The following is a 12,147-nucleotide window of genomic DNA, read 5'->3' on the forward strand; positions in this document are numbered from 1 at the left end:
GTTTCTACAAGTGATTCCCGAATAAAAGGGTCTTGGATGATCTTTCTCCTCACCTAAGATTTGGCGATTGTTTCCCCTAAAAACTCCAGTCGCCCTTTAAAAGGGGGAGTGTATAAGGCACTCCTCCGCCTTCGTGGTGTGGTGGTCTGCAGGCTTAGAGCGTAATTGAGATGTCCGTGGTTCGATTCCCGGCGAAGGCGTTGCATATTTTTCATCTTTCCGGCTTCGATATAACCTAATGTTTCTACAAGTGATTCCCGAATAAAAGGGTCTTGGATGATGATTCTCCTCACCCAGGATTTGGCGATTGGGTCCCCTAAATACTCCAGTCGCCCTTTAAAAGGGGAAGTGTATAAGGCACTTCTCCCGCCTTCGTGGTGTGGTGGTCTGCAGGCTTAGAGCGTAATTGAGATGTCCGTGGTTCGATTCCGGCGAAGGCGTTGCACATTTTTCATCTTTCCGGCTTCGATATAACCTAATGTTTCTACAAGTGATTCCGAATAAAAGGGTCTTGGATGATGATTCTCCTCACCCAGGATTTGGCGATTGGGTCCCCTAAAAACTCCAGTCGCCCTTTAAAAGGGGGAGTGTATAAGGCACTTCTCCCGCCTTCGTGGTGTGGTGGTCTGCAGGCTTAGAGCGTAATTGAGATATCCGTGGTTCGATTCCCGGCGAAGGCGTTCATATTTTTCATCTTTCCGGCTTCGGTATAACCTAATGTTTCTACAAGTGATTCCCGAATAAAAGGGTCTTGGATGATGATTCTCCTCACCCAGGATTTGGCGATTGGGTCCCCTAAATACTCCAGTCGCCCTTTAAAAGGGGGAGTGTATAAGGCACTTCTCCCGCCTTCGTGGTGTGGTGGTCTGCAGGCTTAGAGCGTAATTGAGATGTCCGTGGTTCGATTCCCGGCGAAGGGGTTGCATATTTTTCATCTTTCCGGCTTCGATATAACCTAGTGTTTCTACAAGTGATTCCCGAATAAAAGGGTCTTGGATGATGATTCTCCTCACCCAGGATTTGGCGATTGGGTCCCCTAAATACTCCAGTCGCCCTTTAAAAGGGGGAGTGTATAAGGCACTTCTCCCGCCTTCGTGGTGTGGTGGTCTGCAGGCTTAGAGCGTAATTGAGATGTCCGTGGTTCGATTCCCGGTGAAGGCGTTGCATATTTTTCATCTTTCCGGCTTCGATATAACCTAATGTTTCTACAAGTGATTCCCGAATAAAAGGGTCTTGGATGATGATTCTCCTCACCCAGGATTTGGCGATTGGGTCCCCTAAAAACACCAGTCGCCCTTTAAAAGGGGCAGTGTATAAGGCACTTCTCCCGCCTTCGTGGTGTGGTGGTCTGCAGGCTTCGAGCGTAATTGAGATGTCCGTGGTTCGATTCCCGGCGAAGGCGTTGCATATTTTTCATCTTTCCGGCTTCGATATAACCTAATGTTTCTACAAGTGATTCCCGAATAAAAGGGACTTGGATGATGATTCTCCCTCACCCCCAGGATTTGGCGATTGGGTCCCCTAAAACCTCCAGTCGCCCTTTAAAAGGGGGAGTGTATAAGGCACTTCTCCCGCCTTCGTGGTGTGGTGGTCTGCAGGCTTAGAGCGTAATTGAGATGTCCGTGGTTCGATTCCCGGCGAAGGCGTTGCATATTTTTCATCTTTCCGGCTTCGATATAACCTAATGTTTCTACAAGTGATTCCCGAATAAAAGGGTCTTGGATGATGATTCTCCTCACCCAGGATTTGGCGATTGGGTCCCCTAAAACCTCCAGTCGCCCTTTAAAACGGGGAGTGTATAAGGCACTTCTCCCGCCTTCGTGGTATGGTGGTCTGCAGGCTTAGATCGTAATTGAGATGTCCGTGGTTCGATTCCCGGCGAAGGCGTTGCATATTTTTCATCTTTCCCGGCTTCGAGATAACCTAATGTTTCTACAAGTGATTCCCGAATAAAAGGGTCTTGGATGATAATTCTCCTCACCCAGGATTTGGCGATTGGGTCCCCTAAAAACTCCAGTCGCCCTTTAAAATTGGGAGTGTATAAGGCACTTCTCCCGCCTTCGTGGTGTGGTGGTCTGCAGGCTTAGAGCGTAATTGAGATGTCCGTGGTTCGATTCCCGGCGAAGGCGTTGCATATTTTTCATCTTCCGGCTTGGATATAACCTAATGATTCTACAAGTGATTCCCGAATAAAAGGGTCTTGGATGATGATTCTCCTCACCCAGGATTTGGTGATTGGGTCCCCTAAAAACTCCATTCGCCCTTTAAAACGGGGAGTGTATAAGGCACTTCTCCGCCTTCGTGGTGTGGTGGTCTGCAGGCTTAGAGCGTAATTAAGATGTCCGTGGTTCGATTCCCGGCGAAGGCGTTGCATATTTTTCATATTTCCGGCTTCGATATAACCTAATGTTTCTACAAGTGATTCCCGAATAAAAGGGTCTTGGATGATGATTCTCCTCACCTAGGATTTGGCGATTGTGTCCCCTAAAAACTCCAGTCGCCCTTTAAAAGGGGGAGTGTATAATGCACTCCTCCCGCCTTCGTGGTGTGGTGGTCTGCAGGCTTAGAGCGTAATTGAGATGTCGTGGTTCGATTCCCGGCGAAGGCGTTGTATATTTTTCATCTTTCCGGCTTCGATATAACCTAATGTTTCTACAAGTGATTCCCGAATAAAAGGGTCTTGGATGATGATTCTCCTCACCCAGGATTTGGCGATTGGGTCCCCTAAATACTCCAGTCGCCCTTTAAAAGGGGAGTGTATAAGGCACTTCTCCCGCCTTCGTGGTGTGGTGGTCTGCAGGCTTAGAGCGTAATTGAGATGTCCGTGGTTCGATTCCCGGCGAAGGCGTTGCACATTTTTCATCTTTCCGGCTTCGATATAACCTAATGTTTCTACAAGTGATTCCCGAAGAAAAGGGTCTTGGATGATGATTCTCCTCACCCAGGATTTGGCGATTGGGTCCCCTAAAAACTCCAGTCGCCCTTTAAAAGGGGGAGTGTATAATGCACTCCTCCCGCCTTCGTGGTGTGGTGGTCTGCAGGCTTAGAGCGTAATTGAGATGTCCGTGGTTCGATTCCCGGCGAAGGCGTTGCATATTTTTCATCTTTCCGGCTTCGATATAACCTAATGTTTCTACAAGTGATTCCCGAATAAAAGGGTCTTGGATGATGATTCTCCTCACCCAGGATTTGGCGATTGGGTCCCCTAAATACTTAAGTAGCCCTTTAAAAGGGGAGTGTATAAGGCACTTCTCCCGCCTTCGTGGTGTGGTGGTCTGCAGGCTTAGAGCGTAACTGAGATGTCCGTGGTTCGATTCCCGGCGAAGGCGTTGCATATTTTTCATCTTTCCGGCTTCGATATAACCTAATGTTTCTACAAGTGATTCCCGAATAAAAGGGTCTTGGATGATGATTCTCCTCACCCAGGATTTGGCGATTGGGTCCCCTAAAACCTCCAGTCGCCCTTTAAAACGGGGAGTGTATAAGGCACTTCTCCCGCCTTCGTGGTATGGTGGTCTGCAGGCTTAGATCGTAATTGAGATGTCCGTGGTTCGATTCCCGGCGAAGGCGTTGCATATTTTTCATCTTTCCGTCTTCGATATAACCTAATGTTTCTACAAGTGATTCCCGAATAATAGGGTCTTGGATGATGATTCTCCTCACCCAGGATTTGGCGATTGGGTCCCCTAAAACCTCCAGTCGCCCTTTAAAACGGGGAGTGTATAAGGCACTTCTCCCGCCTTCGTGGTATGGTGGTCTGCAGGCTTAGATCGTAATTGAGATGTCCGTGGTTCGATTCCCGGCGAAGGCGTTGCATATTTTTCATATTTCCGGCTTCGATATAACCTAATGTTTCTACAAGTGATTCCCGAATAAAAGGGTGTTGGATGATGATTCTCCTCACCCAGGATTTGGCGATTGGGTCCCCTAAAAACTCCAGTCGCCCTTTAAAAGGGGGAGTGTATAAGGCACTTCTCCCGCCTTCGTGGTGTGGTGGTCTGCAGGCTTAGAGCGTAATTGAGATGTCCTTGGTTCGATTCCCGGCGAAGGCGTTGCATATTTTTCATCTTTCCGGCTTCGATATAACCTAATGTTTCTACAAGTGATTCCCCAATAAAAGGGTCTTGGATGATAATTCTCCTCACCCAGGATTTGGCGATTGGGTCCCCTAAAAACTCCAGTCGCCCTTTAAAAGGGGGAGTGTATAAGGCACTTCTCCCGCCTTCGTGGTGTGGTGGTCTGCAGGCTTAGATCGTAATTGAGATATCCGTGGTTCGATTCCCGGCGAAGGCGTTGCATATTTTTCATCTTTCCGGCTTGGATATAACCTAATGATTCTACAAGTGATTCCCGAATAAAAGGGTCTTGGATGATGATTCTCCTCACCCAGGATTTGGCGATTGGGTCCCCTAAAAACTCCATTCGCCCTTTAAAACGGGGAGTGTATAAGGCACTTCTCCCGCCTTCGTGGTGTGGTGGTCTGCAGGCTTAGAGCGTAATTGAGATGTCCGTGGTTCGATTCCCGGCGAAGGCGTTGCATATTTTTCATATTTCCGGCTTCGATATAACCTAATGTTTCTACAAGTGATTCCCGAATAAAAGGGTCTTGGATGATGATTCTCCTCACCTAGGATTTGGCGATTGTGTCCCCTAAAAAACTCCAGTCGCCCTTTAAAAGGGGGAGTGTATAATGCACTCCTCCCGCCTTCGTGGTGTGGTGGTCTGCAGGCTTAGAGCGTAATTGAGATGTCCGTGGTTCGATTTCCGGCGAAGGCGTTGCATATTTTTCATCTTCCGGCTTCGATATAACCTAATGTTTCTACAAGTGATTCCCGAATAAAAGGGTCTTGGATGATGATTCTCCTCACCCAGGATTTGGCGATTGGGTCCCCTAAAAACTCCAGTCGCCCTTTAAATCGGGGAGTGTATAAGGCACTTCTCCCGCCTTCGTGGTGTGGTGGTCTGCAGGCTTAGAGCGTAATTGAGGTGTCCGTGGTTCGATTCCCGGCGAAGGCGTTGCATATTTTTCATCTTTCCGGCTTCGATATAACCTAATGTTTCTACAAGTGATTCCCGAATAAAAGGGTCTTGGATGATGATTCTCCTCACCAAGGATTTGGCGATTGGGTCCCCTAAAAACTCCAGTCGCCCTTTAAAAGGGGGAGTGTATAAGGCACTTCTCCCGCCTTCGTGGTGTGGTGGTCTGCAGGCTTAGAGCGTAATTGAGATGTCCGTGGTTCGATTCCCGGCGAAGGCGTTGCACATTTTTCATATTTCCGGCTTCGATATAACCTAATGTTTCTACAAGTGATTCCCGAATAAAAGGGTCTTGGATGATCTTTCTCCTCACCTAGGATTTGGCGATTGTTTCCCCTAAAAACTCCAGTCGCCCTTTAAAAGGGGGAGTGTATAAGGCACTCCTCCCGCCTTCGTGGTGTGGTGGTCTGCAGGCTTAGAGCGTAATTGAGATGTCCGTGGTTCGATTCCCGGCGAAGGCGTTGCATATTTTTCATCTTTCCGGCTTCGATATAACCTAATGTTTCTACAAGTGATTCCCGAATAAAAGGGTCTTGGATGATGATTCTCCTCACCCAGGATTTGGCGGTTGGGTCCCCTAAATACTCCAGTCGCCCTTTAAAAGGGGAAGTGTATAAGGCACTTCTCCCGCCTTCGTGGTGTGGTGGTCTGCAGGCTTAGAGCGTAATTGAGATGTCCGTGGTTCGATTCCCGGCGAAGGCGTTGCACATTTTTCATCTTTCCGGCTTCGATATAACCTAATGTTTCTACAAGTGATTCCCGAATAAAAGGGTCTTGGATGATGATTCTCCTCACCCAGGATTTGGCGATTGGGTCCCCTAAAAACTCCAGTCGCCCTTTAAAAGGGGGAGTGTATAAGGCACTTCTCCCGCCTTCGTGGTGTGGTGGTCTGCAGGCTTAGAGCGTAATTGAGATGTCCGTGGTTCGATTCCCGGCGAAGGCGTTCATATTTTTCATCTTTCCGGCTTCGGTATAACCTAATGTTTCTACAAGTGATTCCCGAATAAAAGGGTCTTGGATGATGATTCTCCTCACCCAGGATTTGGCGATTGGGTCCCCTAAAAACTCCAGTCGCCCTTTAAAAGGGGGAGTGTATAAGGCACTTCTCCCGCCTTCGTGGTGTGGTGGTCTGCAGGCTTAGAGCGTAATTGAGATGTCCGTGGTTCGATTCCCGGCGAAGGGGTTGCATATTTTTCATCTTTCCGGCTTCGATATAACCTAGTGTTTCTACAAGTGATTCCCGAATAAAAGGGTCTTGGATGATGATTCTCCTCACCCAGGATTTGGCGATTGGGTCCCCTAAATACTCCAGTCGCCCTTTAAAAGGGGGAGTGTATAAGGCACTTCTCCCGCCTTCGTGGTGTGGTGGTCTGCAGGCTTAGAGCGTAATTGAGATGTCCGTGGTTCGATTCCCGGTGAAGGCGTTGCATATTTTTCATCTTTCCGGCTTCGATATAACCTAATGTTTCTACAAGTGATTCCCGAATAAAAGGGTCTTGGATGATGATTCTCCTCACCCAGGATTTGGCGATTGGGTCCCCTAAATACTTAAGTAGCCCTTTAAAAGGGGGAGTGTATAAGGCACTTCTCCCGCCTTCGTGGTGTGGTGGTCTGCAGGCTTAGAGCGTAACTGAGATGTCCGTGGTTCGATTCCCGGCGAAGGCGTTGCATATTTTTCATCTTTCCGGCTTCGATATAACCTAATGTTTCTACAAGTGATTCCCGAATAAAAGGGTCTTGGATGATGATTCTCCTCACCCAGGATTTGGCGATTGGGTCCCCTAAAACCTCCAGTCGCCCTTTAAAACGGGGAGTGTATAAGGCACTTCTCCCGCCTTCGTGGTATGGTGGTCTGCAGGCTTAGATCGTAATTGAGATGTCCGTGGTTCGATTCCCGGCGAAGGCGTTGCATATTTTTCATCTTTCCGTCTTCGATATAACCTAATGTTTCTACAAGTGATTCCCGAATAATAGGGTTTTGGATGATGATTCTCCTCACCCAGGATTTGGCGATTGGGTCCCCTAAAACCTCCAGTCGCCCTTTAAAACGGGGAGTGTATAAGGCACTTCTCCCGCCTTCGTGGTATGGTGGTCTGCAGGCTTAGATCGTAATTGAGATGTCCGTGGTTCGATTCCCGGCGAAGGCGTTGCATATTTTTCATATTTCCGGCTTCGATATAACCTAATGTTTCTACAAGTGATTCCCGAATAAAAGGGTGTTGGATGATGATTCTCCTCACCCAGGATTTGGCGATTGGGTCCCCTAAAAACTCCAGTCGCCCTTTAAAAGGGGGAGTGTATAAGGCACTTCTCCCGCCTTCGTGGTGTGGTGGTCTGCAGGCTTAGAGCGTAATTGAGATGTCCTTGGATCGATTCCCGGCGAAGGCGTTGCATATTTTTCATCTTTCCGGCTTCGATATAACCTAATGTTTCTACAAGTGATTCCCGAATAAAAGGGTCTTGGATGATAATTCTCCTCACCCAGGATTTGGCGATTGGGTCCCCTAAAAACTCCAGTCGCCCTTTAAAAGGGGGAGTGTATAAGGCACTTCTCCCGCCTTCGTGGTGTGGTGGTCTGCAGGCTTAGATCGTAATTGAGATATCCGTGGTTCGATTCCCGGCGAAGGCGTTGCATATTTTTCATCTTTCCGGCTTGGATATAACCTAATGATTCTACAAGTGATTCCCGAATAAAAGGGTCTTGGATGATGATTCTCCTCACCCAGGATTTGGCGATTGGGTCCCCTAAAAACTCCAGTCGCCCTTTAAAACGGGGAGTGTATAAGGCACTTCTCCCGCCTTCGTGGTGTGGTGGTCTGCAGGCTTAGAGCGTAATTGAGATGTCCGTGGTTCGATTCCCGGCGAAGGCGTTGCATATTTTTCATATTTCCGGCTTCGATATAACCTAATGTTTCTACAAGTGATTCCCAAATAAAAGGGTCTTGGATGATGATTCTCCTCACCTAGGATTTGGCGATTGTGTCCCCTAAAAACTCCAGTCGCCCTTTAAAAGGGGGAGTGTATAATGCACTCCTCCCGCCTTCGTGGTGTGGTGGTCTGCAGGCTTAGAGCGTAATTGAGATGTCCGTGGTTCGATTTCCGGCGAAGGCGTTGCATATTTTTCATCTTTCCGGCTTCGATATAACCTAATGTTTCTACAAGTGATTCCCGAATAAAAGGGTCTTGGATGATGATTCTCCTCACCCAGGATTTGGCGATTGGGTCCCCTAAAAACTCCAGTCGCCCTTTAAAACGGGGAGTGTATAAGGCACTTCTCCCGCCTTCGTGGTGTGGTGGTCTGCAGGCTTAGAGCGAAATTGAGGTGTCCGTGGTTCGATTCCCGGCGAAGGCGTTGCATATTTTTCATCTTTCCGGCTTCGATATAACCTAATGTTTCTACAAGTGATTCCCGAATAAAAGGGTCTTGGATGATGATTCTCCTCACCAAGGATTTGGCGATTGGGTCCCCTAAAAACTCCAGTCGCCCTTTAAAAGGGGGAGTGTATAAGGCACTTCTCCGCCTTCGTGGTGTGGTGGTCTGCAGGCTTAGAGCGTAATTGAGATGTCCGTGGTTCGATTCCCGGCGAAGGCGTTGCACATTTTTCATATTTCCGGCTTCGATATAACCTAATGTTTCTACAAGTGATTCCCGAATAAAAGGGTCTTGGATGATCTTTCTCCTCACCTAGGATTTGGCGATTGTTTCCCCTAAAAACTCCAGTCGCCCTTTAAAAGGGGGAGTGTATAAGGCACTCCTCCCGCCTTCGTGGTGTGGTGGTCTGCAGGCTTAGAGCGTAATTGAGATGTCCGTGGTTCGATTCCCGGCGAAGGCGTTGCATATTTTTCATCTTTCCGGCTTCGATATAACCTAATGTTTCTACAAGTGATTCCCGAATAAAAGGGTCTTGGATGATGATTCTCCTCACCCAGGATTTGGCGGTTGGGTCCCCTAAATACTCCAGTCGCCCTTTAAAAGGGGAAGTGTATAAGGCACTTCTCCCGCCTTCGTGGTGTGGTGGTCTGCAGGCTTAGAGCGTAATTGAGATGTCCGTGGTTCGATTCCCGGCGAAGGCGTTGCACATTTTTCATCTTTCCGGCTTCGATATAACCTAATGTTTCTACAAGTGATTCCCGAATAAAAGGGTCTTGGATGATGATTCTCCTCACCCAGGATTTGGCGATTGGGTCCCCTAAAAACTCCAGTCGCCCTTTAAAAGGGGGAGTGTATAAGGCACTTCTCCCGCCTTCGTGGTGTGGTGGTCTGCAGGCTTAGAGCGTAATTGAGATGTCCGTGGTTCGATTCCCGGCGAAGGCGTTCATATTTTTCATCTTTCCGGCTTCGGTATAACCTAATGTTTCTACAAGTGATTCCCGAATAAAAGGGTCTTGGATGATGATTCTCCTCACCCAGGATTTGGCGATTGGGTCCCCTAAAAACTCCAGTCGCCCTTTAAAAGGGGGAGTGTATAAGGCACTTCTCCCGCCTTCGTGGTGTGGTGGTCTGCAGGCTTAGAGCGTAATTGAGATGTCCGTGGTTCGATTCCCGGCGAAGGGGTTGCATATTTTTCATCTTTCCGGCTTCGATATAACCTAGTGTTTCTACAAGTGATTCCCGAATAAAAGGGTCTTGGATGATGATTCTCCTCACCCAGGATTTGGCGATTGGGTCCCCTAAATACTCCAGTCGCCCTTTAAAAGGGGGAGTGTATAAGGCACTTCTCCCGCCTTCGTGGTGTGGTGGTCTGCAGGCTTAGAGCGTAATTGAGATGTCCGTGGTTCGATTCCCGGTGAAGGCGTTGCATATTTTTCATCTTTCCGGCTTCGATATAACCTAATGTTTCTACAAGTGATTCCCGAATAAAAGGGTCTTAAATGATGATTCTCCTCACCCAGGATTTGGCGATTGGGTCCCCTAAAAACTCCAGTCGCCCTTTAAAAGGGGCAGTGTATAAGGCACTTCTCCCGCCTTCGTGGTGTGGTGGTCTGCAGGCTTCGAGCGTAATTGAGATGTCCGTGGTTCGATTCCCGGCGAAGGCGTTGCATATTTTTCATCTTTCCGGCTTCGATATAACCTAATGTTTCTACAAGTGATTCCCGAATAAAAGAGACTTGGATGATGATTCTCCTCACCCAGGATTTGGCGATTGGGTCCCCTAAAACCTCCAGTCGCCCTTTAAAAGGGGGAGTGTATAAGGCACTTCTCCCGCCTTCGTGGTGTGGTGGTCTGCAGGCTTAGAGCGTAATTGAGATGTCCGTGGTTCGATTCCCGGCGAAGGCGTTGCATATTTTTCATCTTTCCGGCTTCGATATAACCTAATGTTTCTACAAGTGATTCCCGAATAAAAGGGTCTTGGATGATGATTCTCCTCACCCAGGATTTGGCGATTGGGTCCCCTAAAACCTCCAGTCGCCCTTTAAAACGGGGAGTGTATAAGGCACTTCTCCCGCCTTCGTGGTATGGTGGTCTGCAGGCTTAGATCATAATTGAGATGTCCGTGGTTCGATTCCCGGCGAAGGCGTTGCATATTTTTCATCTTTCCGGCTTCGAGATAACCTAATGTTTCTACAAGTGATTCCCGAATAAAAGGGTCTTGGATGATGATTCTCCTCACCCAGGATTTGGCGATTGGGTCCCCTAAAAACTCCAGTCGCCCTTTAAAAGGGGGAGTGTATAAGGCACTTCTCCCGCCTTCGTGGTGTGGTGGTCTGCACGCTTAGAGCGTAATTGAGATGTCCTGGGTTCGATTCCCGGCGAAGGCGTTGCATATTTTTCATCTTTCCGGCTTCGATATAACCTAATGTTTCTACAAGTGATTCCCGAATAAAAGGGTCTTGGATGATAATTCTCCTCACCCAGGATTTGGCGATTGGGTCCCCTAAAAACTCCAGTCGCCCTTTAAAATTGGGAGTGTATAAGGCACTTCTCCCGCCTTCGTGGTGTGGTGGTCTGCAGGCTTAGAGCGTAATTGAGATGTCCGTGGTTCGATTCCCGGCGAAGGCGTTGCATATTTTTCATCTTTCCGGCTTGGATATAACCTAATGATTCTACAAGTGATTCCCGAATAAAAGGGTCTTGGATGATGATTCTCCTCACCCAGGATTTGGTGATTGGGTCCCCTAAAAACTCCGTTCGCCCTTTAAAACGGGGAGTGTATAAGGCACTTCTCCCGCCTTCGTGGTGTGGTGGTCTGCAGGCTTAGAGCGTAATTAAGATGTCCGTGTTTCGATTCCCGGCGAAGGCGTTGCATATTTTTCATATTTCCGGCTTCGATATAACCTAATGTTTCTACAAGTGATTCCCGAATAAAAGGGTCTTGGATGATGATTCTCCTCACCTAGGATTTGGCGATTGTGTCCCCTAAAAACTCCAGTCGCCCTTTAAAAGGGGGAGTGTATAATGCACTCCTCCCGCCTTCGTGGTGTGGTGGTCTGCAGGCTTAGAGCGTAATTGAGATGTCCGTGGTTCGATTCCCGGCGAAGGCGTTGCATATTTTTCATCTTTCCGGCTTCGATATAACCTAATGTTTCTACAAGTGATTCCCGAATAAAAGGGTCTTGGATGATGATTCTCCTCACCCAGGATTTGGCGATTGGGTCCCCTAAATACTCCAGTCGCCCTTTAAAAGGGGGAGTGTATAAGGCACTTCTCCCGCCTTCGTGGTGTGGTGGTCTGCAGGCTTAGAGCGTAATTTAGATGTCCGTGGTTCGATTCCCGGCGAAGGCGTTGCACATTTTTCATCTTTCCGGCTTCGATATAACCTAATGTTTCTACAAGTGATTCCCGAATAAAAGGGTCTTGGATGATGATTCTCCTCACCCAGGATTTGGCGATTGGGTCCCCTAAAAACTCCAGTCGCCCTTTAAAAGGGGGAGTGTATAATGCACTCCTCCCGCCTTCGTGGTGTGGTGGTCTGCAGGCTTAGAGCGTAATTGAGATGTCCGTGGTTCGATTCCCGGCGAAGGCGTTGCATATTTTTCATCTTTCCGGCTTCGATATAACCTAATGTTTCTACAAGTGATTCCCGAATAAAAGGGTCTTGGATGATGATTCTCCTCACCCAGGATTTGGCGATTGGGTCCCCTAAATACTTAAGTAGCCCTTTAAAAGGG

The sequence above is a fragment of the Stegodyphus dumicola genome, chromosome 6 (genome assembly GCF_044657685.1).
Source record: "Stegodyphus dumicola isolate Sdum_Otavi_A_Nest chromosome 6, ASM4465768v1".
NCBI lineage: Eukaryota > Metazoa > Arthropoda > Arachnida > Araneae > Eresidae > Stegodyphus > Stegodyphus dumicola.